We start from the raw sequence: 26,912 nt of genomic DNA on the forward strand, positions 1-26,912 counted from the left end.
TAACTTTAAATTAACTTTAATTAACTTTAACATTTGTGTGTCCTAAAACTAGGAATCAATCATGCCTCTTGGCTGAAAGGCTGAATGCTTAATCTTGAATATAGGCCCCATCAGACGGTTTAACTTTTGGATACTCTCCATTCGAGAGAAAAGAAGACTTAGACTATTGCTACAAGAGATGCTCCACAAACGTAGGAAGTTCTTTTCTTTGCAACATTTCCACTGGAATTTTTACACAGCTTGCCCACATCCTTTCACTGCAGCTGTACTAGGTAAGGCTTGCTCAAAGTGAAGTGAAAACCATACACCTATTTCAGCTCACATGTAGCTGCAGAAACACACTTCCTTTATTTTTCCTCTGGCTATGACTTCAACAGGACCCTCATTATCACCACTATTGTGACTATTCAGGAATGTCAGGCATGTGGATGCCATGCAACATCAAAGCACAGATGTGTCTTATCTTCTTTTTATCTGACAATTCTGTTCAGTTGCATAAATTGTGTCACTCTGCTTACACCGTACTGCAGGAGGAAGACTGGGAGTCAAAGTTCCCTTCGTCACAGAGCTATTCCAAACAGTATTTGGGGAATAGGGAATCAAGTCTTGCATTTAAGAGGTGAGGATCCCACAGCTGCAGCACTGACATGCTGTAAAGAGATGGACTATCTCAAGCTAAGGGTGTGCACTGAAATGTGCTTATCCAGGCTGCAGTCTGGCACTAAGACTCTTGCACAAAGCATGGAAACTACCTCCCTTCTGCTGCAAGATTCTCATTGCGTTTTTTCCCTTACTCATACTTGTAAAGAGAAACTTATACCTAAGCTGTCCTTTCCCAACTTGGCTAACTCACCAGCCAGTGTCTCAGATGGGGTATTCAGAAATAACCCGAGCCAGGGAATTTGCCAAAACCTCCACTTGCATTCGTTATGGTCAGTGCCAAGCAACTAAAGCCTCCACTCACCTCATGTTCATCTGCATCTTCCAGTTTATTCCTACAGAAACCAGTTAAGCATTCAGATCCTCACAAGACATTATCAGAGCTGTAAAGATGAAATGCAACAGCTTAAACTGAAGTTCTGCAGAGGTGATTACCACAGCTTATGCCTTCTGTGGATTAGGGTAAAAGATTTTCATTTTGCCATTGTAGAAGTATTAAAGCAACAAGAAATAAAGAGCTTTTGCACATGCTTTTTCACAGTTATGTACATTGCACAATGGTGTACATTGCTGAAATTTTAGTTATATGTGGGAAGTATGAGAATCTCAGCAGATGTAATGACGAAAAATAGAGAACTTAGAGATCACACAGTTTCCTTACTTCAATGAGTGAGCAGTTTTTAGTGTTTTGTATAAAATATAAGTCAATCAGAGATTCTTATGTTCAAAGCACATAACAACAGTGAATCTTTTAAGAAACTGCTCATTTTCTTTCACCATGCCAATTTAAAAATTTCCTCACAAGTATTTATCATACATCCAATATGAATCTTGGAAATAACTGCTGCAAACAAACTTGTTGGCCTGGCCTACCAAGTCTGCAATATTTGAACTATTTTGCCTCTTTTTATGTCATCCCATCAATCCGTATGGTTCATCAAACATGCCAGCCTGTTATTTCCAGTTATCTGCTGCTCTCCAATCTGCTTTCCTCCCTTGTGTTTCCTATGTGTAGTCTTCACAGGCTTTGTTCCTCAGCTGGGTCACAGAATCTTTATTTTCTGCAAGACCTGTTTCCAGAACTGTTTCTATTTCTGCAATAAACTAAATGATTGAAAATAGCAAACATGAGGGACACTTTCTCAAAATTGGCATTGTCAAGATGTATCTGGTTTCTATTATGGCTAGTTTGCTCTTTTTTTCCTGTCTCTGTAATCTGTCCTGGCGGTCTTTTAAATAGGATACCTTCTCTGGTGTTTGTATATTATCCATGAACAAATTGCTGTTTGTTCTAGTAAATATGAAAAATAAAGAAATAGTTATTATAAATAAATATGCTACTGTACCAACCCTAGAAAATGCAAATTCAGTAATTTATATGGAATTCCTAGAGAGAATAATAATTCAGAGCCTTTGGTTCTAAATGTGGTTTTACAAACTTTCCATATTACATTTAATACTGAAAGAAACCTGAGCACCACACAGGATCAGGCCTTTACATGAAATCAATTTATGTTTGGGCAAAATTGTGAGTAGAGTTAGACCAGATACAGAGTTGGTTCTGTGGGTGGTTCTAGTTCTAGCCTGCCTGGAACAAAATTTAGAAACCATAACAATTTCTGTTAAAGGTCTTGGATTTGTCTTACAAATGTTCAAAAGCATGAAGAGGCAGCTATTTCTCTGAAATAACTAATAAATGAAGACACCATTAGCATTTCTTCCTTCTAAATATAGGTCTAGTGTAAGGCTTTCATCAACTTCATGCGAGTTAATTCTGTTGACTTCTCTAAATGACATGACTTTAAAAATCATTACTCTATTATAGTGAAGTTATGCTAAACACTCTACAAAACTAAAATTTCTTTGAGACACATATATTACTAGTTTACTTAGTCTCTGTGTTTTTTGGTGCTAGGTGTTGACATTTATTACAGAAAATTTCATTATTTTTGCATATGATCACATTTGAAAATGTGGATATTTTCTGTGTCCATACCTTTTAAACAGTATTAATTTTCATTAATATTTTTTCTATGTGTTGTAATGTTAGTTTTTCATAGTAGATTTTTTTTAACATAAAAATTAATTACACTTCTAAAGAAAAAGGTCTTCCTTTTACATTGCACTTTAGGAAAGAAGCTGAAAAATGTGGTTGTAGCCAGATCTCTCTGGCTGTTAATTGTTGTTTGATTTGACAATGCAAAGGGAAGTCGAGAAAGATGTCTCTAAAAATCCCATGTCATAACAGTTGGTAATTGAATTTAAGGAATCATTCTTTAATTAACTGAAGTGAAACCCATATCCCTAAAGTTCTGTGGACATCATTGTTCAGATGTAGTCAAATAAATGAAAATGGTCCCTACTTTATTCTTATGAGAATATTGAGCTGAAAGAAAATATGTGTCTTTTGTGGATGCTGTGGAGCTGTACACATTAGAATTGAGTATGGATTATTTTTTAGTTACTTGCTTTCATTCACAAGAGCTTTGCTGTTCCTGATTGCCATCAGAAATATGCAGTCAGATTTCTGACAAAACTATCAAGAGTTTCATTTTCTGGGCAGCGCTACATGGTTTCAAACAGAGACTGAGCTAGATGAGTTTCTTCGACATTAGCCAGTTTCTTAAAACTGTGGTATTTTAATTTGTTTTTGAACAAGCATCCAGCCAACATGTCTGTTAATACACAACTCTCCTAGAATAGCATTTAGCAGCAGATACTTGCCACATATACAGCTTCATGTTTAGAGACTATTCAGCTGAGCAGGATCTTGAACTTGGTACCCTGATACAGTTTTATCAGTCTACATATGCTTCATAAGGGCTTGCATCTTTTCCAGGCCATTTTTAGGCAAGACTGCTCTGTATTATAGTAAAATGAACTTGAAGCAAGTAGTTGAACAGTGAGCTAAGCCACAGTTGTGATGTAATCTCTTGTCACATTTTCGGTTTCAAATGTAGCATGATTATAGAGGATGAAAAAGCATGTGGTAAGAACCTGGTGACACATATGAGTATTTTAAACAGCCATTCACTGATCAAACACTGGGATGTTAAGCATGCCTATTCTACTTCAGTGGATGATCTTCAGAGTCATTTGTATTCACAGTCACCACTGACAATAGCTACTTCCTCACACTGTTACAGAAGTACTATGTGTCTTTGTCTTTTTGGTGCTGTACAATTGCATGTAATGGTAAGCTGTCTAAAACCCAAATATTGCTAAGCTCTGTGTGCACAGGGAGGTTGGACCTGATGGCCCACTGAGATCCTTTCTAACCTTATCCACTCTATGATTCTGTGATTCTGTATAATCTTGTACCATTTCTCTCATACAGAAAATCATACTGGTATAAAAATCAGTGTCTGATTCTGCCCAGTAATCCTCATTTCAATAACTAGCCCATCTCTCCTGCGTTCCTCAGTCCATCTTCTTTCCCCATCATTCCTGGTATGAGTCCCAGCTATCAGCACCTACTTGCTTAGCTGGTCCCAATTTTTTATTATGCTTCTAACCTTCCTGATTCCAGGTCTTGGTCTTATAACTTCCTTCAAAGGCTATTCCTACAAGCCATGAATCTTTTTTTTCCTCTGTGGTTACTTCATCCAGGCTGTTCCCTGAACAGTGTAGGCAGAACCCTGGGAGTCTTCTTGCTTTGGTACCTAGCTACAGCAGTGAAAGCTTGAATTTGGATATTTTCTGCAGCTGAGGTCTAATTAGTATCCAGGTAGAGGACCTTATGTTCATTATCACAGGCATGATTTCAAGCATGATCAGGTGAGATGGATTATTTAAAACTTAAATAATTGTTCAATTATTGAACAGGTTGTTCAAGTTCTTAAGAATTGGTATAAATTTGGTAATATTTTGCTAGACTCTAAAATCTATGTTTCTCACACATTCCTGGTGCAAAATATGACACTTGGATCTGTTCATGAAGGTACTTTTAGGTATATATAAAGCAAAGATAATGTACTGCTGGTGAACTATTTATTGAAACATCTGAAATGTTTCTGCCACAACATAGACTAACCACATTGAAACAGAGGATATGGACAGTTCCATTCCAGAAGTCATATTTTAATGAAATTGTACACCACTAGTAGCAGTATTATAAAGTGTCAGAATAACTTGGCTGTAGGTGGTGTTGTTAGTTCTGCCTGCAGTGCTGACAAATTTTGCTGTGCTTCTGTTCCTATTAAATACCAGTTAGATCACATGAAGTACTGTCAATAAAGATAAAAATACTGCCTCAGAAATATGACTTTTCAACTACAATTACTTGGTTACAGAGAGGATGAAACTTAATCTTTGAAAACTTTTAGTACACTGAAGCTGAGTTGCATAACCAAGTAAGCTTCTAATAAAGGGTTTGAGGTTTATGGTATTTCTTCTAACTGTGTATAACATTTCTACTGCTATTCCAAAATCCAGGTGTAGCATATATCATTCAGGTCTGTAGCGTATATATAATAGTCATTATTCATTTGTTAGCCTTTATAATCCCTTTATGAATGTTCCCTATTATGCAATATGTAAAGAAAACGAAGGCTAGATCATGAGAAAGTTTGCATTGCTTCTCTGTCATGGGTTGTGTTTGAAGAACTGGAAGTTACATGCAATTTTTAAGATATTTTTAAAATAATTTTGCGGTTATTCTCTCCATCTCTTTACTTTCATCTTCTCTTTTTCTGTGTCCATTTTCACTTCCCTTCTTTTTCATTTCTGTCTCCATACCTTCTTCCCACTCAATTCTAAATTATGCTAGACAGAGGGATAGTGAAGGAGTCTGGAAGAATTCAATAGTTGTCAATAGACAACTGAGGGTTTTTTTGTTTGAGTTTTGTTTACTTTTTAAAGACTTGGACCATTCTTAAGATCTTTCAGAATCTTAGACAATCTCTCCCAGACAGAAGTTTGTTATTGAATTGATTTTCAATATGAACTAGAGTACAATTGTTTTTTTCACTCAAGTTAAAAATAGGACTCTGTTGTGTTCTTTGATAAGGACAGTCACCCTGGAGACAGGCAGCCAGGTGGAATTGAATGGGCACTATCCCTGCCCCTTTTACATTTGCTGCATCCTCTCTGTTCCCTTCATAAACCTGTGTCCATTTGCATCTCTTTCCCTAATCTCTCTGAAATCAGATCAGGTAAGGCAAAATAAGCCAGAAATGTCAGGCTGAGTGCCACCTGCTAGTTTCTCAGCAGAAAGCTCTCACATGATTAAAAACACAAGAGCACTCTCAGAATGGGTCCCTGTAGAAGAAAAAGTCAAATTATATTAGTCTGCCAATCCATTCAGAGAAACTTGAGAAGATCATATTCAGGATTTGCATCAGGATAGCCAAGGTCAGAATCAAGGTTTTGCTGCACTCTTTGTACTAATTATTGTCCTAAACTTGCTTTCAGTTTATTGTGGGAAGATCATTTCCTGTCCAAAAGCAACAACCCACTCAGCTGCAGAAGGAGATTTTAGTGTTAAAATTCAGATTTTACTAATTTGTAACACAGAGGAATTGTGAGCCCAGTTTCGGGATTTGGTCTGTGGCTTAAAATTAGCAATAAACAAGTAATATGATACGAGTCCATTACCACTGAGATTGGGACTGTAGAGAAAAAAAAACCAAAACAAAACAAAAACCTAAAAGAAAAAAACCCAACAAACCCAAACAAATGAACAAAAAAACCCACTGACAACATCTAAATATAAATCCAAACCACAAAATGGGGAGGTGATACCTTTCTCCTCTTCCACAGAGTCCAGCATCTAGTTTTCAGATCCTGGCCTCTCAAACTTCCGGCTCTGGCTCTCGTTCTTTGATTTGTTTTTAAAAGAAGGAAAAGGGAAAGAAAGAAAAGAAAGAAAAGAAAGAAAAGAAAAGAAAAGAAAGAAAAGAAAGAAAAGAAAAGAAAGAAAAGAAAGAAAAGAAAGAAAAGAAAGAAAGAAAAGAAAGAAAGAAAGAAAGAAAGAAAGAAAGAAAGAAAGAAAGAAAGAAAGAAAGAAAGAAAGAAAGAAAGAAAGAAAGAAAGAAAGAAAGAAAGAAAGAAAGAAAGAAAGAAAGAAAGAAAGAAAGAAAGAAAGAAAGAAAGAAAGAAAGAAAGAAAGAAAGAAAGAAAGAAAGAAAGAAAGAAAGAAAGAAAGAAAGAAAGAAAGAAAGAAAGAATACAAGTTCATAGATAAAATTTAATTTATATTCAAATATAAGTTTATTATTTGTGTCTAGATTTTGAGCCAAAAAGTTCAAATTAAAATGGATTGCCACCATTTGCAGTCTGGGTCAATTGATTCTTGTCAGATCATGGAGAGTAAAAATAAGTGGTTATTGTTGGATTCTCTGCAGTACAATATGTCCAACACTGCACTGATATGATGTCAGAAAATCTGCATTTTTTCCCAATTATGAAATGAATTATGGGGAGCTTACCACAGGCGGAATTGTTAAACCAGCTATTTTGGCTGATACAATATTGTCCAGCCAGAAAACACAGGTGTTTTTGTTTCAATTTTTTTTTTAAATGCTGCATTGACCATCTCTTCCTCACTCTCTTTGGAATTTGAACAGTAAAAATCCCATATATTAAGAAATATCTGAAGAATTAAATCATCTGCTATTTTCTAAAAACAGATCAAAGGAAAAGCTACAATGCTCAAACAGCTGTTAGTATCTGTGATGGCCAGAGTAAATTTCTCTCTGTTTGAATGAGTTGACAGTGATACATAATAGATTTTAACTATTTTTTTAGTGAGAGATGTGAGGTGTATTTCCTCCAGTTTGACTCACAAACTTCTTAAATACATCACATAAGTTTGTCTAAACACCCTCAGCCATGTTAAGGCCACTGTAATTCCAGAGACTGACAGATTGTGTTATAGTTATGGCAGAGATGAACTCCAAACTCAGTGCTCATTCAGATGGTTTCAGATCAGCAAATTCAACTAGTTTCCAAAAAACTGGTGTGCATGTTCATTAAGTTATTCTTTTAAGTCTTTAAAAGTGGAATTTTTATTTTTCATTAGCTTTAAATCATCCTTAAATGAGACAGCCGGGTTGGGTTAATCCATTTTAGGAATTTGGTTAGCTCATCCAGCTATGTCCTGCTGAATCACATATTAGTAGAATATTCAGGGAATTTAAATATTTTGTTTTCATCAAGGAGGCAAGTATGTCCTGGTGTCTTCCTAGGTAAGGAGCACTGAGCCAAGTCCTCTGCTTCTTTAAATCAGCTCTGATCAGGATCTATTCTACATCTCTGATTTGTAGCACCATTTCCTTCTTATCATTATCAATCATGCCAAATATCACAAAAAGAACACAGAAAGGGGAGTGGTTGTCTCTACTAGCAGATGGTGACTGCTGAGCATGTAGGCTACAGTCTGAGATACCATTCTGCTGCTTCACAGTGACTGAGAGACTGCACATACTGATACTATAAAAGAAAGACAAGCTCGTCACTTTCAGCACTCTTCTGTCCTTTGTCTCTATGACATATGAAGATCTCTCAGAAAAAAAATTCTATGACCCACAAGTGCTCCTCCAAAGAAAATCACATCTTCTAGTTGAGTAATGCATAGGATTAAATTCCACTGCTCCTGGAGAGAGGACAGTGTCCTGGTCAGTTAAGAGACACTTGGCTGAGGTGAGGCTGGTTTTGGTTGCTGTCTCCTGCAGTCTTGTTTTTAAAAATAGTGAATTATCTGGTTAGTTTTTACCCCCTTTTTCTTTTTTTTTTTTTTCATTTTGTAGTGAGGTTTTTGGTTGTTGGTGACCATTTTGAGTATTGTTTGTTTGATTGATTTGGGTTTTTTTATTTGCTTTCATCTTCCAGTGACTCCAAATGGGCTGTATAATTTCCTAAAACTGTGCTATTTGTAGAAATAACATGTAAAACATCTGGTCATTCCCTCTTCACCTGCTCAAACCTTCCTGATTCACATTTTACTCTGTGTAAGGAGCACACCCCCTCGTACTTGCCCCAGACCCCCATTCCATTACAGTGAGAAAGATGATGAGTCCAGCACCAGCCATGGGGGCAACAAAAAGATATGTTTGGAGAGAGGGAGTTTTATCTAAACAGCACATTAACTCAAAATAACAATCTTAGTAACATCTCTGAGGAGTGAGAGGATGAAATCGGTGTAAAACTCCAAATTTCAACAGGCAATGACCACATTTGGTGTCTGCTTGTGGATACATACAGGGTATGTTTTCCTACCAGCCCCAAAGAGAAAAACAGTGTGCTCTCCTTATGAAATAGGGAACTAGTATCTGAATCCTAGCTCCTGATGTTTTCCATGTTATGAGCAGGGTATCTTGTTCTAACTGACTAATACAGCAATCAGCTGTAGAATGAACTAAAATTGGAGATTTCTCAGACATCTTCCCTGAAAAGATGATGGCTGAAATACATGGCAATTGCCAGTGTTCCTGCAGGGGGCATTCTAATACATTACTTACACTTTTCATGTAGGATAAAAGAAAGCCATGAGGATTTCTGGTTTATAAATGAAAGCCATAAGAATTTCTGGTTTAGACCTGAAATTTAAATTCAGAATAACTTCTTTTTCTACCAACAGTGTAAATTAGTAGAAAGAAAAAAAAAACCTGAAAATTTTAAATCTTTCAATAAAATTTACTTAAGTCTACAAACCACAAAATCAAAGCCAAGATATTGAAATTCTGTTAGCAGAATAGGGTTCTATTCAGATTTTGTCAAAAAACAACCCAATTCTGTGACTTACTGGATTATAGATATACCCCTAGTAAGACTGAGTTGATCAAACGTAAGAAAGCAAATGAATACTTAATACATTGACTGTGGAGCCTACAGAAGAATATTGTTACAATCCAAAAGATTACCTTTTTATTTACTTTAATTTAATAGAATGTCCATGTTTAAAAGGAGATTTTAAAATAGCTTTTGAATGAGGACATAGCAGAAAAGGAAAATAAAAAACTCAGGAAAACTTCAGAATACATGGGACCCCAGTATTTTTTGATTGGAGTTACAAATTGATGGTAATGGCTGTTCTTAGACAAATAAGCAAATCAGGGTTGGATGATGCACCTTTACCTCAAGTAAGAAAAATCTTAAAATAATTCTAAATACTGGAGAAATATGACAGGTATTTGCTTAAGAAAATATTCAGTGCCATTAATAAATGCATACTCCAATCTACTGGCAGATAATTTCCCAGTTAGCTTTATTCATCTTAACCAAGCAGAATTAATTTATAGCAGGCTGTTCTGTGATGTTGCAAAACAAATGTAAAAAAATAAAGTATAACCCATTGTTGTTCCTTGATCCTCTGAAGAAGTGTTTGAATGAGTCAACTTAAAGCTTGTGTTCTGCGTTTTACAGTGGATACACATCTTCTGGTGACTAGCTGCTCACAAGAGCTTCTTTTATAGAATTGGGCTCCTTTATAACAAGCACATTCATGTGTATCTGCAAAGGGGATAACATTGAATCGTCCTAGAAGAACATTGCAAAAATATCAGTCCTTCATTATCTTGCTTTACATAGCCCTCTTTTACATGTAAACAAAATTACTGACTACAGGAAATTACCAACATACTTATACCTTTGATATTAAAAAGTGAATGTAATATAAAGGAGTAACATAGGCCAACAACACATAAGAAAGTAGGACAAATATTTTCCAGAGAACCAGGTGTTTACAAATTAATTGGACTGTATTAGACATTTTAGGAGTCTCCAGTACTTAAAGATACAGATTCCCGCTCAGTTTGAAGCAGTTTAAGGTATCCAGTTTCTCAAAAATTATAAATATTTACTAAAGTAAGTTGTTTTTAGAGGATTGTAATAAAAAAAATACAAGGTTCTACTAAGACAAAAGGTAATATGGTGTAAATAATTCTTACAGAGGTGAACTCCTTCCATTTTATGGGACTGGTTCCATTCTGCACTAGATCTGCACATGGCTAAATTATATAGTCCCAAGTAAGATGAAATCAAATCTCCTTTCATACCTTTTTACAAATTGTGCATTATTACATGAGGAAACTTACACTGGAGAAAAAGTGACAAGAACTATTAGAAGTGTCAACTCCACTGTATAATGTGATTCCAAAATGATCACATGCTAATTTTACAGTAGTTTGGTGCTTGCAAATGATTAGGAAATGAAACTGGACAATCAGTGCCTTTCATATTTACTTGTAGGGTTTCTATGAAATAACAGAAGTTAGTGATACTTTCAGAAAATCTTCTGAAGGAAGAAGGACTCAGAAGGAGTCCTAAATTTATCCTTGGGTTAACAGATTCTTTTTTTTTTCTTCTACTAAATTTCTAATGATTCAGGAAAAATTGAGCCAGATGTCAGTTGGATGTCCTGCCCTACAAATTCTACTCTTGAATTGGCAGTCAGATTCAGGGAGGATTCTGCTGCGAAGAACACCAGGAGGAGCCTTTGAATAACTGCAAATGGATAGTACTTCTACTTGCATTTGTAATACACCAGGCCAGAAGCCTGAAACTGAAACTGGATAGAGAAAAACAAAACCCAACTTGTCTTTCAAGAAAAAGTCAACTTTTGGAGAGGGTTATGAACTTCATAGTTATTTTCTGATAGCCTTTTGTTGTGATTCCTAAAGAAATGCCTATTAATTAAGTTACAAAGGTGGACTTTTTTAGCAAACGCCATCACTACAACAGAGATCTAAGATCACTACATTCTTGTGAGAAAGTAGCACTCCTAAAATCAAGAATTACATTACATCAGACAAACTACCAGCCAGGCTCAGTCATAATTTGATATGCTATAATGTCTCAGTGAGTGCAGTTACACAGAATCAAAACCATTTTCATACATGAAGATAGGAATTGCACATGAGGAACCCCCTATTTTCAGCTGGCCTTCTCATGTAAACTTTTTACATACAGTTATTTTTAAAGCTTTTTTAGCTTTTTTTTTTAGGGTTTTTTTAGCTTTTTTTTAAAAATTGCAATCCCTGATGATTTCCAATATCATTGTTCTCCATCATGGTGTTGTAGCATCATTCCTGCTGAAACACATCTAGCAGGGTAAAGTGCTGCTGCTTTTGTTTTATGCACAAATGAGAAACTATCTTTTTTAAGGCCATATAGACACACTTGGAAAATTGGATATCTGCACTTTACGATGTGGGAACAAGGAACATAAGAATAACATAGCATAAAATCAACACCAGAGACTAGACCATCAATATTTCACTCCTGCTTTATTCCAAGAGACCTGCATTTACCTGGCTGGTGAGTAAAGATTTTCATGGACTGCATTTGGAGCCTGTTCTGTGGCATGTAACACAGAGCACAGTTTCAGAGGGTCATCATCAATAAGTCTAAAGGAGAATACAATAGAGTCTCTTTGTGTGCCTTCAGAAGACAGTGTTAACTACGGGTTCTTGCAGGAGACGACTTCACTGTCTCCACTACAGTAACAGTTTTCCAGGTCTAAAGTGTTGGTGTGTAACTTTGTATCTCAGAAGTTGGAACAATTGCTGAGTTGTTTGGGAAAGTTGAAATAACGCCAGTGCTTTTGGTTTATGAGTCTTTTTCTAGATCTGTGTGCTAGAACAGCATACAGCTAGCAATTAGGAAGACTGAAGTTATTTTTTCTGCACCTTATCATATGGAACATTTAGTTTTAAGTCAGATCTTATAAATGAGTGGCAACAAAGCTTGTCAAATTGCTAGTCATCTCTTCATTTTAAAAGTAGGACCATGTTTAATCTGCAAGGACTGAGTGGTACAAATTATCCCTGGCTTACTTCTGTCTGGAACAACTCCATTCAGCAGAGTTTGCAAGTGCAGATCTAATATGTAATGAATGCAGGGAAGACAGAGATGCATTTTAATTAAAGATCTGGAAATATTTGTTGGCAGTATGTGGTTTTGACAGCTCTGCAAAAGTGGCCATTGCTTCCAAATTCACACTGTTAATTTTGCTATTGTGCTGTCTATAGAAACCACAGCATAATGTAACACTGCATGACTTGACTGGGAGCTGAACACAATGGACTAATTCCTAAATGCATGTGAGAAGACATCCAAAACTAGAAGGTAATCTACAGACATTTGACTTGAACTGTTTTATGTTTCTGCTTTATGTTTCTTTAGAAAATAAGAAGTTACCTTAGGGAAAAGAAAGTTTCAGGGAGAATAGCCTAAAATTGTTTTTTTACACTAAAACATCAGACAAGTGATGTCTGATGGATCTCATAGCCACAAGTACAGAATAGCACATTTATAACTCTCAAGGCATTCAGACTACTGCAATGAAAAATGAGACAGTGTTTGATCTACTTGTAAAGTGTTTAAATAATGATGAGAGAAATATCTGTCTCATACATTGCTGTCTGAGGTGCCTCAGATTTTGCAACTCTTATAAAATAAATCAAAGAAATCTATCACCCTGCCTATGATGAGGAAATTGGTATGAAGAGTGAAAGAATGAACAAAGAGGTTAAAAGGACCTAAGTCAGAGATAAAGGAAAGGGAAGAGAAGACTTCTGTTTCATGGGATTGTTTTAGCTTGCCCCAAGATGATCACAAGATTATGTACTTTGGAAACCTAATTAAAGCAAACTGCTACTTCTGTCCTATGCCCTATCCCCTCCTATTTTGAGGTCCTTTGCCAAGAAATGAAAGTCTGGTGCCTGTATATGATTTTGTGCATAATTCAATGATGCACCTAAACTGGTGAACACAGAAGTGCTCTAAGATCCTCAGCCAGAGCTAGTCATCATACTACTTTTGGTTTGGAAAAGTTTGTTGGAAACAAGATGAGCTTTTCTTTTGGTTTGTTTTTTTTAATGTCCCAGAAAATGTGGTTTAGGCAAATATTAATTATTTTTTATTAATATTAACCAATCTAAAAATTAATCCAAACTATTTAACAGGCATGATTATTCCCACATGCTTGAGACATCTTACTGGGGCACAAGGAATTTCCTTCTGAAGGTTGTCATTCCTCTATAGGGAGTCAAGGAGTGCTTTGAAGACTCTTAAAACAGACACCTCACTTAGCCAAAGTCAGGTTAAATAAAACCTACCCATGACTGTTGAGACACAGGGCAGTGAATCCATTGGAAAGATTTACAAAAGCCAATAAAGCCAGCAGGTCTGCTTAAATTTAATCACCTGGTGTAAGTTTTCATGGTTAATTTTAAAGGCAAAACTGTTCAGCACCTTGTAGAACCATTATTTGGTTTACACCTAAATCATACATAAAAATGTAAGTACATGAATATTTATGTGCTGAAGAAAGATCAGGTCATAAAGACTTAGAAGAAGTGCTGGAGCCCAGCTGTCAGAAGCTCCTGCTGAGCTAACCATCTGTCTGTAATCACACATCTATCAGTTTTCTGTCTGTAATTACAAGTCTGTCAATGGCCTCCTCATCTCAAATGCAGACTTCAAAGAATTCAGGTTTTTTCCTGAAAATCTGATCTTTCCTCTGCTTCCTCCAGCTCTGTGTACCTTGATTAGTTCTGGTTTTTTTCTACTTAGGTTGATTATGCAGACATCTTACAAACGGAGAAATCTGTATTTATTCTAAAGATTCAGGATGCCAAGACAGCATTTATTGGAAAGGTGACATGGACCAAAGGGCATCTCCCTTCTGCTTGCAAACAAACTACTATGAAATCAATTCTCTGTATACCCAATGCCATATTTTAAGCAGTTGTCTGGAGTTTTTTTACCTTTTACTAGTTCTTTACAGGCTTTCAGATTCACATTAGTCAGAAATGTGAAGGTACTAAACCAGTGCAACACAAAGGTGAACTAGGAGTGTACAGTTGTGAGTAATTAATGTAATATATACCATTCTAGTGCTGCTGGGGGGTTATGCCTTATAAAATAATTATTAAGGGCAACCGTTGTAATAATCATATAAAATCCAACATATGCTGGTTTAGTTTTACTTAAAATATATACTGTTTGGAGACAAGACCTTCCAGAGTCTTTTTCTTTTTCACCTGGTTATCTCCAGCTTGCTCAGTCAGAGTAGGTGTCATCTCTCCAGAACACCATTAAAATAACTGAAAAAAGCTGACTTTGCAGCACTACCATGTTTTCTCATGCTCTTGCCCAGTAGTAAGGATGTGATCTCAGGGCTCAGTTTCAGGTCTCCCAAAAAACTCCTGCTGGCTTGTCCAATATCTCCTGGCTTGTTAAAAGAAACTGAAATAAACTTTGTTTCCTAATGATTTGTACAGAATTCTCAGTGAGAAATCTCATTTCTGTGCCCACAACTCGGATTCGTTGTATCTTCCAAGAAAGACAGAAAATTCTTTTCTACTTCTCTTTGATCTAGATCCATACCCTTCATTAGCTTTAAAACATCTTTTTCAATATCCTCCACATGGATGTAGTCCATTCATTAAATGCCTGCAAGTATTACTCTCTCTTCTTCAAGGAGTATCTTCAGCTTGAATTCCTCCTTCTTAGGGCCTCCCTAACACTTCCAAGAGACACTTCAACACTTCTAAATGATGTTGAAAACTCAAAGAACTGAGGAAATATGAGGGGGGAAAAAAAGAAGAAAAGTCTCAAAATGTTAAATATGACGTAGTTAGGGATAGAAGAGCATTTAGAAGTGAAGTGTAAGAAGCAAAGTGAAAACTAAAACATTCCATTCTTTACTTGGAGCTGCTCTTCAGTAATTTGAAGAAGGTACACATGCTTGTGGGAAGTGACTTCTACATCTACCACACTAACAGGATAAGAAAGAAGCTTTTTAGATCTCAGCACTGAAAAGTCAGCCTGTGGGTTAAAAATCATTTAGCTTCATGTAGGAGGGATACTATATGCTCCAAACCTGAATAATAATGTTGTTGTTTTGTAATGAAGCTACAAAACATGTCCCTGGTATTGGTGCAGACAAGAGGAGGGAAAGGTTGGTAAAAGCATTTTGTAGAAGTGTTGTAGTGGGACCTTTTGGTTCCTAGAGTACCTCCAAGTATCCCTCCCTCTTATAGGATCTGAGGGCTCAAGTAATGTTACACAAAATGTTGCACAGTACTGTTACAGAAAATGATAGAGACAAGTAAAATATCAGCTCTGAAAAGCAATAAAGAAGACAATAGATCATATCCTGATGATGCTAGGTTTTAAATCTCTCTGAGAGTGGGATTGTCTGACCTAATTATTGATTTAGATAATGAAGGCATTGTTTTACATGTGCATATGGTCAGGAACTGCCAAATTACAAACTTGCTGTCACTCCCCACAGAACAGGGGTTATTGTTCTTATTTCCTGTCTAACACTGCACCTGTTTGTCAAGCTACCAACTGATCGCCTTGACCCCAGATTGCTGCTTTAGGTTTGAGTTACATTAAACTTTTTAAATCAGGTTATTAACTGGAATGCTCTTGATGAAATATATTTGTCTGGGTGTATGAGGTTCACCACATCTACATTTAGCCACCCAGGAGTTGTGTCTAGTCCAGGCTCATCCTTAACACTTTCTGGTGAGTGGAGAGAAAAAAGTCCTCTAAGGTAACAGTAAGGTGTGAGGTGTGCTGGGTAAACTACCTTCAGGAGCTACTCATGTTTGTGTGTTTGTGCATTGTGCACTGACTGTAGAAGGACTCTAGGTGCCTGAAAAGGACTCTAGATACCTGGCTACAGCTAAGTACAGCTCTGAAATGGCTGAAGTTAGGCATGACAAATACCATCAATCTCTGCATGGTAGCTGAAATTCATTAATGCTGCTCACTGGGAGGAGGTTCACCTCACGTTTTGCAGTTTTGCTTTGTGATAATTAGCCCTTTGGACCCTATTCCTGCTATCCAGAAGAGAAACAGACAAAACCCTCAAAAAGTGCCTTGGTAGCAGCACAAATAAAGAGGTATTCAGAATGTAAAAAGCTTTGCACAACTACTACTTGCAGTATTCACTCAGCTCTGCTGCTGTCTGTGTGAACATAAACTCGCTAAGTAAGTCAGTACACTTTTCTGTATTATTTTTTTAACATCCCTCACACCTGAAAGGTTGGGTTATCTCTGAGGAGTAGAACAAGCTAAAATTCCATGCCTGTTTTTGGATTTTAACACAGAGAGGATTGCCAGAAAATGTGTGGGTTTGTGATGTGGACACTTGGACTGAAACATGTATTTCATTTTGCTGCTGTATGCTCATTAGGTAGTAATAGCTTTCCATCCATGTTGCACTGTGCTACACACAACTCTGTGACCTGGACCAGAAAGTCTTCACCAGCTGTCTCCCAGCTCACAGTCACACATCATGGAAAAAATTGATTCAAGCACGGAAAGGATCTTAAGAGAAAGAAACTGAAATACTGCATGTAGTTGTTTGCAAAAGTTGCTCTTATTTGCAAAAGTATGTTTTAATATATTTGTGCAGCTATTGCTTTGACATTAAGAAAAATCAGTCAAAAAATTGCTAATATTTGTTAAGCCAGCCTCCTGTATTCTTGTCACAAACAGATGAAAAAAGCAAACCAGAAAAAAAATGAGACAATTTTAATTTTCATTTTCAGGTCTACCAGAAAAAATGTTTTGTCACTTACAAAGTACACTGTAGTTCAGTTTAGATTTGTGGAGAAAGCATTGTTTTACAGAAGAGTGGAGGAAGAGGACCATAGTTCAAAAAGTATGGTATTTTTTTTTAATTTGGCACTTTATTAAAGCAGTTTATTAAAGCAGAACCTCAATGATCCCAGGTCTACTTTGCATGTCACCTCATTCTTTGCTCTTTCTTTCAGTGTAAAAACCTCCAAGGGTTTGAATAAATTGGCTCAAATATTCTATATTCAAACTGTTGGGTAGAGAAAAATGAGCTGAAGTGCTCTGTAAGCTATGCTCTTATTGGAGCTGCTGTTTCAATATCTGCAGCTGCTGCTAACAAAGAGAAAACCGGTCTCCTTTGTAATTCCATTTTATTGTATGTCAGACCACAACTGCAAATATTTTTTTTTTAAAGTAATCAAGTGCAATCTTATATGCCTGAGCAGGAGCACTTTATAGACATTTTATCAGCCAGAGTTCCTTTGAAGGGTTACTGGTGACCAAGGAAATTTGCCAGTTCAAAATGGCTATAATTGTTCACTTATTTAATCATGTACTAAAACAATGCATGTAATTGTATTGCCAATGATATATTATTAACAAAATATTTTTTTGCTATAAAGTTCTTCCTACTTTATTGATGGTTCTTTTCTATCTTAGATTAGCAATAGACCATTCAAGGAAATCTTACTTGCATGAATCAACAAATTAAAAAACATAAGTTGCCTATTTGCTTTATTGAACATAGTAAATCTAACTGACAGATATGTGTTCCTTGCTTTTATGTGTTTCTGTTGACAGCCTTTTCCAGCCTCAGTCTCTGAGAGAAATCGTATTATATTGCAGGTAGGTCGTCACGGGCTTTTGCAAAAGGTTCCAGACAGCAATGGACATTATGTTTTCACTTTCCCCTGTGATTTGATGGTCATACTGTAGGGTTACTATTGTGAACATGACAAGGGTAAAAGTAAGTTGTTTCACTAAAATTTGGAACTATTGAGATATTTGAAAGAAAAATCCAGCCACACCAAATGCATTCAGAATCCTCCAAAGCACAGTTCAGGTAACCTCATGTGCAGCACAGCTATCTAGGCTTCTTCCCTGCATTTGCATAGAATCAGAATCATTAAGGTTGTAAAAGACCATTAAGTTGTAGATAGTATAAGGTCTCCCCTGAGCCTCCTTTTCTCCAGGCTAAGCACCCCCAGTTCCCTCAGCCTCTCTTCGTAGGACTTGTGCTCCAGCCCCTTCAGCATCTCCATTGCCCTTTTCTGAACTCACTGTTCAACGTCTTCCCTGTAGTGAGGGGCCCAAAAGTGAACCCAGTATTTGAGGTATGGCCTTGGCAGTGCCAAATACAGGGGCACAGTCACCTCCCTGGTCCTGGTGGCCTCATTATACAAGCCAGGATGCCAGTGGCCTTCTTGGCCACCCAGGCACCTTGGCCACCTGGCCATACACATTTCAAGTCACATTCCCCAGCACTTCAAAGAAAGGAGAAAGAGCCCATCACAATATAATTGAAGTATGTGTTTTTCATTACACCTGTCACTGCAAAGTGACAACAATAACTAAGGGATTTACAGAGAAGAAAATAATTTCCTTTTCCAGAGCAGCCTGGAGTGGGTGTTTGTATATGCTGGAGATTACAGAGAAGTAAGGTAAGCAGACATTGAATCACCAAAAGAGGGAGAATTAAATAGCATAGCTCATTAATTCTTCGGTCTTTGTGACAATTAACTTCATTTTGTCTCACTGGTTGTTAACAAGCCTATCTGGAGAATATGCAAGCTGGCACGGGGAGGACCTCTGGGAGGGCTATATTTTGAGGAAGGTTTAAGTGTGAAGAATTACTGGTACCTCATGGCTTTATAGAAGGATGTCTAAGGACAAAGACGACAAAGAGGGCTTAAAGCATAGTTTAGAGACAGAGCTGGAACAAATTCTGACTTAAGGGAAGTGAAAAAAACTCTAACAAAGGAAGCTTAAAAATTCAAAACTTGGAGAAGCACTAGTGTAAATTGTCCTGGAAAGTGTCAATCCCTGCTGTTGAAGGAAAAATCAGGTTAGACAACATCTGGTACTGATGAGACAAGTCTATCTGATGCTGCTTTGAAGAATGATTCTTTTTATCATATTTTTAATAAATAACTGCATAGTCATAAAGAGGCCTGGATATAGGACTGTTTTTATTCTGGATGTATTTCAATCATGTCTTTGTAATGGAAGAAGTCCATTAAAGTTTTTGGTGTACTTAATGTAAAAATATTTCTTATCCTTGAGCTAACAAGGTTTGATTTTAAGAATGCATATAAATAAACAAATAAGATCATTTTGGAGCCTTACAAAGGCACACAGAGGTTGCCCCTTCTTAAGCAAAAATTTTACTTTTTCTCAGCTTTTGCTCATATCCACTTTTGGGTATGCTATGATCTACCTTCATATTACTTTGGAAGACACATGAGTTAGAAAGCAGGCAAAATATTTTTCTTACTTCTCTCTGGTATTGCTTCACTTTTGGCCTATCTAGAGAATAACATTCACATCACGAGTGTCTAGAACTCCCTTGGTGTTGGGAAAATGGGAAGAATTGGTTCACTGTTCAGATTCATTCTGAAAGTCCATTCTGTGTGTTTAATTGTTCATGTTCATGACTGTCCAAAATCTGTATGTGATTTCAATCCTCTGCTTCTGAGTGGTGCTCATTGCTGAATTTTGAAGCCTGTACAAAGAAAACAGAGTAGGCTGTCAATTCTTATTATGATTCATGTCATTCTAGCTGATTAATTCAGTGAAACATGGCATAATCACACCAGGCTAGACATATGTCAGCAAAACAACATTTGGGAAAAACACAGGACAGCCCCAGCTTTACCCTATTTTGGGGGGTTTATTTTTGAAGGGGGCAGGGTGAGTTTTCCTACCTTCATTACTTTCCTGGCCAATTTTCTCCAATATAGTAAGAAAATTAGCTTCATCACTCTCTCCAGACTAATAATTTTAGTGAAAAATATTAGTTTCTTACATATAGAAAATTTTCTTTTAGCCATCTTTACCTTATTCTCAAGGCAGGTACAGGGCATTCCTTTTACTAAAGCAAATTTTGAACAGGTATAAATCCCTTCAGGAGCCTGCTAGATTCTTTTTCAACATTCGTCTTTCCATCCTTTCCACAGCTCACACAAGGAGGATGTCAAAGGTGACAGCAATTGGAATTTTGCAATTAAATGCTTGTAACATAGGACCACCTCTTTCATTTCAAAGATAGAAGATGACCATTTTGTTCCAAATTTCAGGGTTCAAAAGATAACCGGGTTGGAGAAGAATATTGCTGATGTCCAAGTTGAAGTCTAACATTAAAGGTCCAAAAAGTCCAGTCTCAAACCAGCACAAACAGTAGACAAACTGTGATGTGCAGCTGTTAACACATTCTACAACTTTGGGTATGAGGCACTGCAGTGATCAACAACTCAATGTCCTTATGGAAATCAGGGGTCCATGTGGGGATCAGCACTTTTAAATGTCTTCATCAGTGACACAGAGAGATTGAGTGTAGCCCGAGCAATTTTTCAGGTGACACAAACTGTGTGGTGCACTTGATGGATGCCATCCAGAGGCACTTGGACAAGCTGGAGGAGTGGGCCCATGTGAACCTCATGAGGCCCAGCAAGGCCCAGTGTAAGGTGCTGTACCTAGGTCAGGAAAACCCCTGGTGTCAACACAGGCTGAGGGATGAGGGAACTGAGAGCAGCCCTGCTGGGAAAGACTGTGGGGTGCTGGTAGATGAGAGACTGGACATGAGCCATAAATTTGCCCTCGCAGCCCAGAAAGCCAAACGTGTCCTGGGATGCATCCAAAGAGACATGGCCAATAGGGTGAAGGAAGTGATTCTGTCCCTCTACTCTGCTCTGGTGAGACTTCATCTGGAGGTCTGCAAGCAGCTCTGGGGTCCCCAGCACAGAAAAGGTGTGGACCTGTTGGAGTGGGTCCAAACAAGACCACCAAGTTCATTAGAGGGTTGGAGCAGCTTTCCTACAAGGAAAGGCTAAGAGAGTTCAGGTTGTTCAGTCTGGAGAAGAGATGGCCCCAGGGAGATTTTACTGTGGCCTTTCAGTTCTTAAAGGGGGTGTGTAAGAAAGATAGAGACAAACTTTTTTAGTGGGGCCTGCCGTGATAGGACAAGGGCTAATGGTTTCAAACAAAAAGTGAGTCAATTTAGATTAGATACGAGAATTTGCATTTTTTTACAAAGAGTATGTTGAAACATTGTAACAGGCTGTCCAGAGAGGTAGCGGATGCCCCATCCCTGGAAAAATTCAGGGTCAGGTTGGATGTGTCCCTTAGCAACCTGATCTAGGCAAAGATGTCCCTGCTGATTGCAGTGAGGATTTGATGAGATGAGCTTTAAATGTCCTTTCCAACCCAAACTATTCTAGGATTGACTCTCCGATGCTCTGAATGATTCTCTGAATGAGTCCAGCTTACCTCTTTGGTATTACACCAAAGCCGTGCTTTATTTCTTCTGGAGTTTTGTTTAAGCAGGTATGTGTTCCTAATTTGAGCAAAAAACATTTTTCTGATCACGTTTCTGATCATTTTTGTGACAGCTTCTTGCAGGTAACTTTCTGGAGATAGATCCAATCAGAAATAATTATTTACACGATCCTTGATAATCACTAAGAATTTATGTTAACTGGTAGAAAACTGATGAAATCAGAGGATTTGTTCTTTTTCCTGAGATCTCTTCTTTATGTCTCTGGGATATTGAGATTTTTTCTGAACCTCTGGATTGTTGTACTTCCACATACATCTCAGAAGTATAATTCTGAGATTGAATTTTTCAATTATAATATTAGTCAAGGAAAAAAAATGACATCTGGATGACATTTTCAGAAGAGCATCAGTCACTTCGGAGTCTGAAGGAAGTATGTCAAAGGTTCCAAGAGACATATGGGATACAATTCTCATTAACATTTAGTGGACAGATATTTAACTTTTGTGCCTTCAAAAATATTGCAATAGTTTCACTTTCACTAGGGCAAGGGGCAAAGGCAAAAGTGAAGTGGGGCATTGTATTTGCATATTCACCTACACAGTGTTCCCTGTTCATGGACTCAAGTATTTTCTGTTTAGACTTCCTAAGAGACCCTAGGTGAACTTTCAGTTTAGCTACTCATAAACTATAAGTTTCCAACTAAACTCCTCACTGACCTCTTCTTTCAAAATTTAGTATCAGACTTAAAAAATTATTTGCACTAAATTTAATTTCAGGGTTAAACAATTTTTTTAATCCTGCACAGATAAATTCTGGTTCACTTCTACATCTTGGCCAGTTTCAGAAGCCTTTAACAATTTTTAGACAGTTTTTTAAGAACAATTTTAACAGTTAATTTCAGGGAGAGCTTGTAAGCTCCAGGTTTGGTCAAATTTTGACATATGCCATATTGGTTTTGCATGTCCTGGTTTATAAAAGTGGGGGGCCACAAAGGTGGCTTCCATTATGTCCAGCAGAGGCAATCCTTGATGGCTTCAAAGATGGATGTTCTTCTGGCCAAGGCTTGGCCAATTAGAAATGGTGGTAATAGAGAAAATTCTTATATATTTAGGAACATTCTTAAATATGTTATCACAGAGGAGTTATCAGCATTTCTAACCCCTCTACCAAAACCAGGCCATGCAAAACCAGTACATATGCTAAGAATACAATTTAGCTTTGTGACAGTAGAAGTTACAGAGCTTAAACTCTGCTCTGATAGGTTTTAGTACTTTTAAAACCTAGCAGTTGAACGTCATAGATTAAAAAAAATTCCACAGATTTCAAATACATGTATTAAGTAATTTTCAAACTTTACAACATCCGAAAAGCAATTACTTACTGTAATTCCTGCTGAAGTGCTTGGCATTGTGGCAGTGGTTCTTTCTCACCATCAATGCAATCATGAAAAAGAGCAAATTATGTTTCAATGCCTGGTAGTAAAAGTAATAAAGGAAATAAGGAATTGATTTCTGAGGGGATTTTTTTTTAATAAATAGAGCAGGAAGGATGATCTTCATTTAAATTAAAATGGAATCAGGCTGCTGACACTAAAAATAGAAAAGGTCAAATGGAAGTTTTTTAAGTTTGAAAGATAGCTGGCAAGTAAGGGAGATTTTGGAATGCTGCATCCTCTAGACAGGAAGCTATAAACACCTGTATCCTTAAATAAAAGATAGGACAGAAGTTGATACGACTAAAAAAGAAAGCAGCAAAGAACAGCTTCAAGTACAGTAATCTTTAAACAGAGGATGTAAAAACAGACAGGATAACAAGAAACTTAGAAGTATTTCTAAATATATACTACAAGTCTAACAATGGCAGAATGAGCTGAAATATCGAAGGAGAAATTAAGATATTAAAAAAGCACATAGAAGGCAGAAATTGGTGAAAGCCACAAGAGTGAAATATTAAGTGTATAACATCAGGTCATTCCCACCAGTCACCCAGCTCAGAGAATAACAATGACTTTGACACAGGAGGGAGACACAAGGGAGGCAAGGGAGCCAACAGGACAAAAAGCATGGCAATATCTGCAGAGTTTATTTATGTCCATGTAGATTGTGTAAGAAAGGTTGCAGTGCAGAGACTGGATTTTTTGTAACCCTCCTAGACCAACTAATTAGCAACTGATAAGAGAGAAGGCAACTCTTCAAGTAGTTCTAAGCAGTACAAAGAGGACCAATAAAGGACCCAGAGGAGAAGAGGGATAACATTTTTTAATTCAAAACCCTTTTAGCAGCAAGAATGAAAGTTTCACAAGACTGAAAGAATCACAGAAGAACTTGGGTTGGAAGGGACCTGAAATATATGCTACCCTCTTCAACAGCATTTCATTAAATTGAGGACACTTCTAAAAATAAAATCAGAAACTGTAATCTAAAAGGGTAAAATGTTTGCATGTGGCATGAAGACTGTTTACTGGCATCATATTATAATCTCAAGGTGATTGAATAGTATCAATCCAAAGAGATTTTTGAACAGTCGCACAAAGAACCTGACCAACCCTACCCCACAAAATCATCATATTTTAACAGTAGATGAGAATATTAGAAATTTAAAGAGAGCAGCTGGTCCTGTAAAAAATTGTGTTCAGGTAAGGAAAACCTTAGAGTATGTAAGATTGGGCAAATAAAGTCATAATAAACCAGATCAGATAATATTTTGAGGAATTGCTATTTGAGTGGATAATAACTAAGACTACAAACTTTTTCAAATATATCAGAAGCAGAAAGCCTGTCAGACCCTGCCAAGTAGGTGATCACAATTTAAAATAAGCACTTGAGAAAGATACAGTCATGGCAAAGTTGCTAAATAAGTTATTGTATTGATATTCATCACAAAGAGCCTTAGGGAGAGTCCAAACAGCCTTTCTTCAGAAGGGAAGAATTTGAGGCACTGTATCAAATTGACATGTCAGCAGAAGTTTCAAACAAATCTATCCAATAAACAGGAACAAATCACCAGAACCAGATGTTGCTGAACTATGAGATGTACTATTTAGCTATGTCATCACTTAAGTTCCCCCAACAACAAGCTAAATTAAAGGAATGAAAGCTGGCCAATATGTTTCAATTTTTAAACCAGTTTTAGTAAAATTTGAACAAATGTTCCTTCAGCACCAGAAAAAGGGCATGAAAATATTGAATTAAAATATATTAGAAGCTATCAGAAGAGACCTTGACAAACCTTTTGCAGAAAAATCATACTTATTCTGGCCACTGAAGATTTTTGCTAGACTCTATTTTAGAAAAGCTCTGATGGTTTATACAGCTTCAGTGAACTTCCAAAAAATCTTTGACAGTGCTCCTCAACAGAAATTATTGTAAATGCCTTGAGGAAGGCAATTCCATTAATTAAAAAGGTAATTATCAATTAGGGGAGAAAGGTAAAAGAAAATAGTCTTCACTACCTGCAGTCTCTGTAGAGTTGTAATACAAGGAGGAAAAAAGAATGTTCTTGGGGTATTACTTGATAAAGTAACTGTGCACTAAAAAGGACACTGAAAAGAGAAATCTTGGACTCAGTTCTCCAAAGATATTGGTTCTATGCCTAAGATATCTCAAAAAACCCAACAAGCCAAAGCAAGAATAAAGTGGGAAAACAACATTATGCTACTATGTTACCATTCTGTGCAAGTAAAAAAAAGTGAGTATTGTTTACTGTTCTGGGAAGCCTGCTCTAAATATTTATGACATAACTAGAGGAGACACAGAGATACAATATTGATAGTCAGAGTATGGAGAGACTTCTATACATGGAGACATTGCTCAGTTTGGGACTTTTAGACCTGGTGAAGAACAATTTATACAGGGTGGAGCAGAAATTCAGAGGGTAGTGAAAGGAGAGGATGCATAGGAACAGTAACTTTCTCATTTATACCTATCCTAAGAATAAAGAATCACCAGATAAAATTCTCAGATAGCAGATTTCAAACAAACAAAAGGAATATCAAGCCTGTAATTACATCACACAGCTCATCGTCCAAGGATGCCTAGAGTACCAAAAGGATAAAAGCTTTCAAAAAGCCCCTACAGATAATCTATGATGAAAATAGATCATATGGCTCAGGAATTTCAAATCCACAGATTTCCAAAAGCAATACATTATTTTCCACAGTCCACACCTTTGGCTATGCATTTTGTGAGAGTGTTGATTAACCCACTGTCCTTATGTATTTCTGAGGCATCTCCACACACCAGGATGTATACCGAGGTACATATTCTTTATTGCCTTCTGTCTTTGAGGTTACACTTTCTCACTAGAGGCATTCTGTGTAGCTTATAAATCCGCAAGTGGGTTTATGTATTATCTTGGTGGAAAACAGAAAGAGGTCTCCAAGTTTACTGGCTGCATTTTCAAAAACGAAATTTGAGTTTCTCCTATAAATTCTTTGGGGCAATGGTTGCTTTCTTTAGCTTTTGACTTCTTCCATGTAGGTGGAAAGAAGGCACCAAAATAATTCTCCAAGGTTCAGGGGAGAGATGTCTCTGCTCCTTTGCCTTCCAGGTAGCTGTGTACTTATGAGTGGAAACCTCCAGGCCTTAGAACTGTCTGTCTTCCTGTGCCATGGCCATTCCGCTCGGTGACTTCAGAGGTTCCCACAAAAGCAGAAACATGTAGAGACAAATCTAAAATCAGACACTCTTGGACATTAGGTTGTGTAAACTAACATAAGCTTTTCTCCTTTTAACCAACCTAATCTGCCTCCATGGGAGTATATTTTTCTGTTTTACGTTTGGCCTCCTTTAGCTGGCTGAACTCCCCCTAATTAAGTCAACTCATTGGAGGGCCAGCATCTTACAGCTTCTAAGACATCCAAGGCCAGAAAGTCACGTGTCTTTTCTGCTTGCTCTGACCTTAAAATGAGAGGAGAAGGATTAAAAACAAGCAAATGACTCCCCTAAGAGAGAAGGGAGAAAATCCAGCTGCTGGCAGGCACAGAGCAGCAGCAGAGCAGGAGCGCGCTCCCCCTGCCTTCGCCCTGGGCCCCTGAGTGAACGCTCAGGGTGGTCCCCAGGGAGCTGGTATGGACACCACAGCCCAGCCCGAACAAACTCACTGATGCTCCCACAGGACTGACTGCACATGCACAGCACCAGTGTTGGGATGTTATGGGAATAACCAGTGGCTTACATGATGGTGATTTTTATCACTGTGTCAAGACACAGCAGAGAGA

At 37.2% G+C, this 26,912-nt stretch overlaps 1 protein-coding gene across 4 annotated transcripts in view; it reads left to right on the forward strand.

Annotated features, from left to right (window-relative positions):
- The window catches only part of LOC147655898 (uncharacterized), a 34,497-nt gene extending 16,569 nt beyond the window's left edge, over positions 1 to 17,928 (forward strand). The window contains exons 2-4 of one of the 4 annotated variants that reach the window (XM_086857413.1): positions 10,987 to 11,916; positions 12,630 to 12,726; positions 14,176 to 14,887. The gene's annotated coding sequence lies outside the window, so the exon portion shown is untranslated. Of the gene's footprint in view, positions 1 to 10,986; positions 14,888 to 17,171 lie in introns of those variants that run through there. The other 3 variants (XM_086857418.1, XM_086857424.1, XM_086857407.1) reach the window with 3 other exon arrangements.
- Positions 17,929 to 26,912: the final 8,984 nt, after the last annotated feature.

Source organism: Cyanistes caeruleus, chromosome 1, assembly GCF_971803275.1.
Source record: "Cyanistes caeruleus chromosome 1, bCyaCae1.hap1.1, whole genome shotgun sequence".
NCBI lineage: Eukaryota > Metazoa > Chordata > Aves > Passeriformes > Paridae > Cyanistes > Cyanistes caeruleus.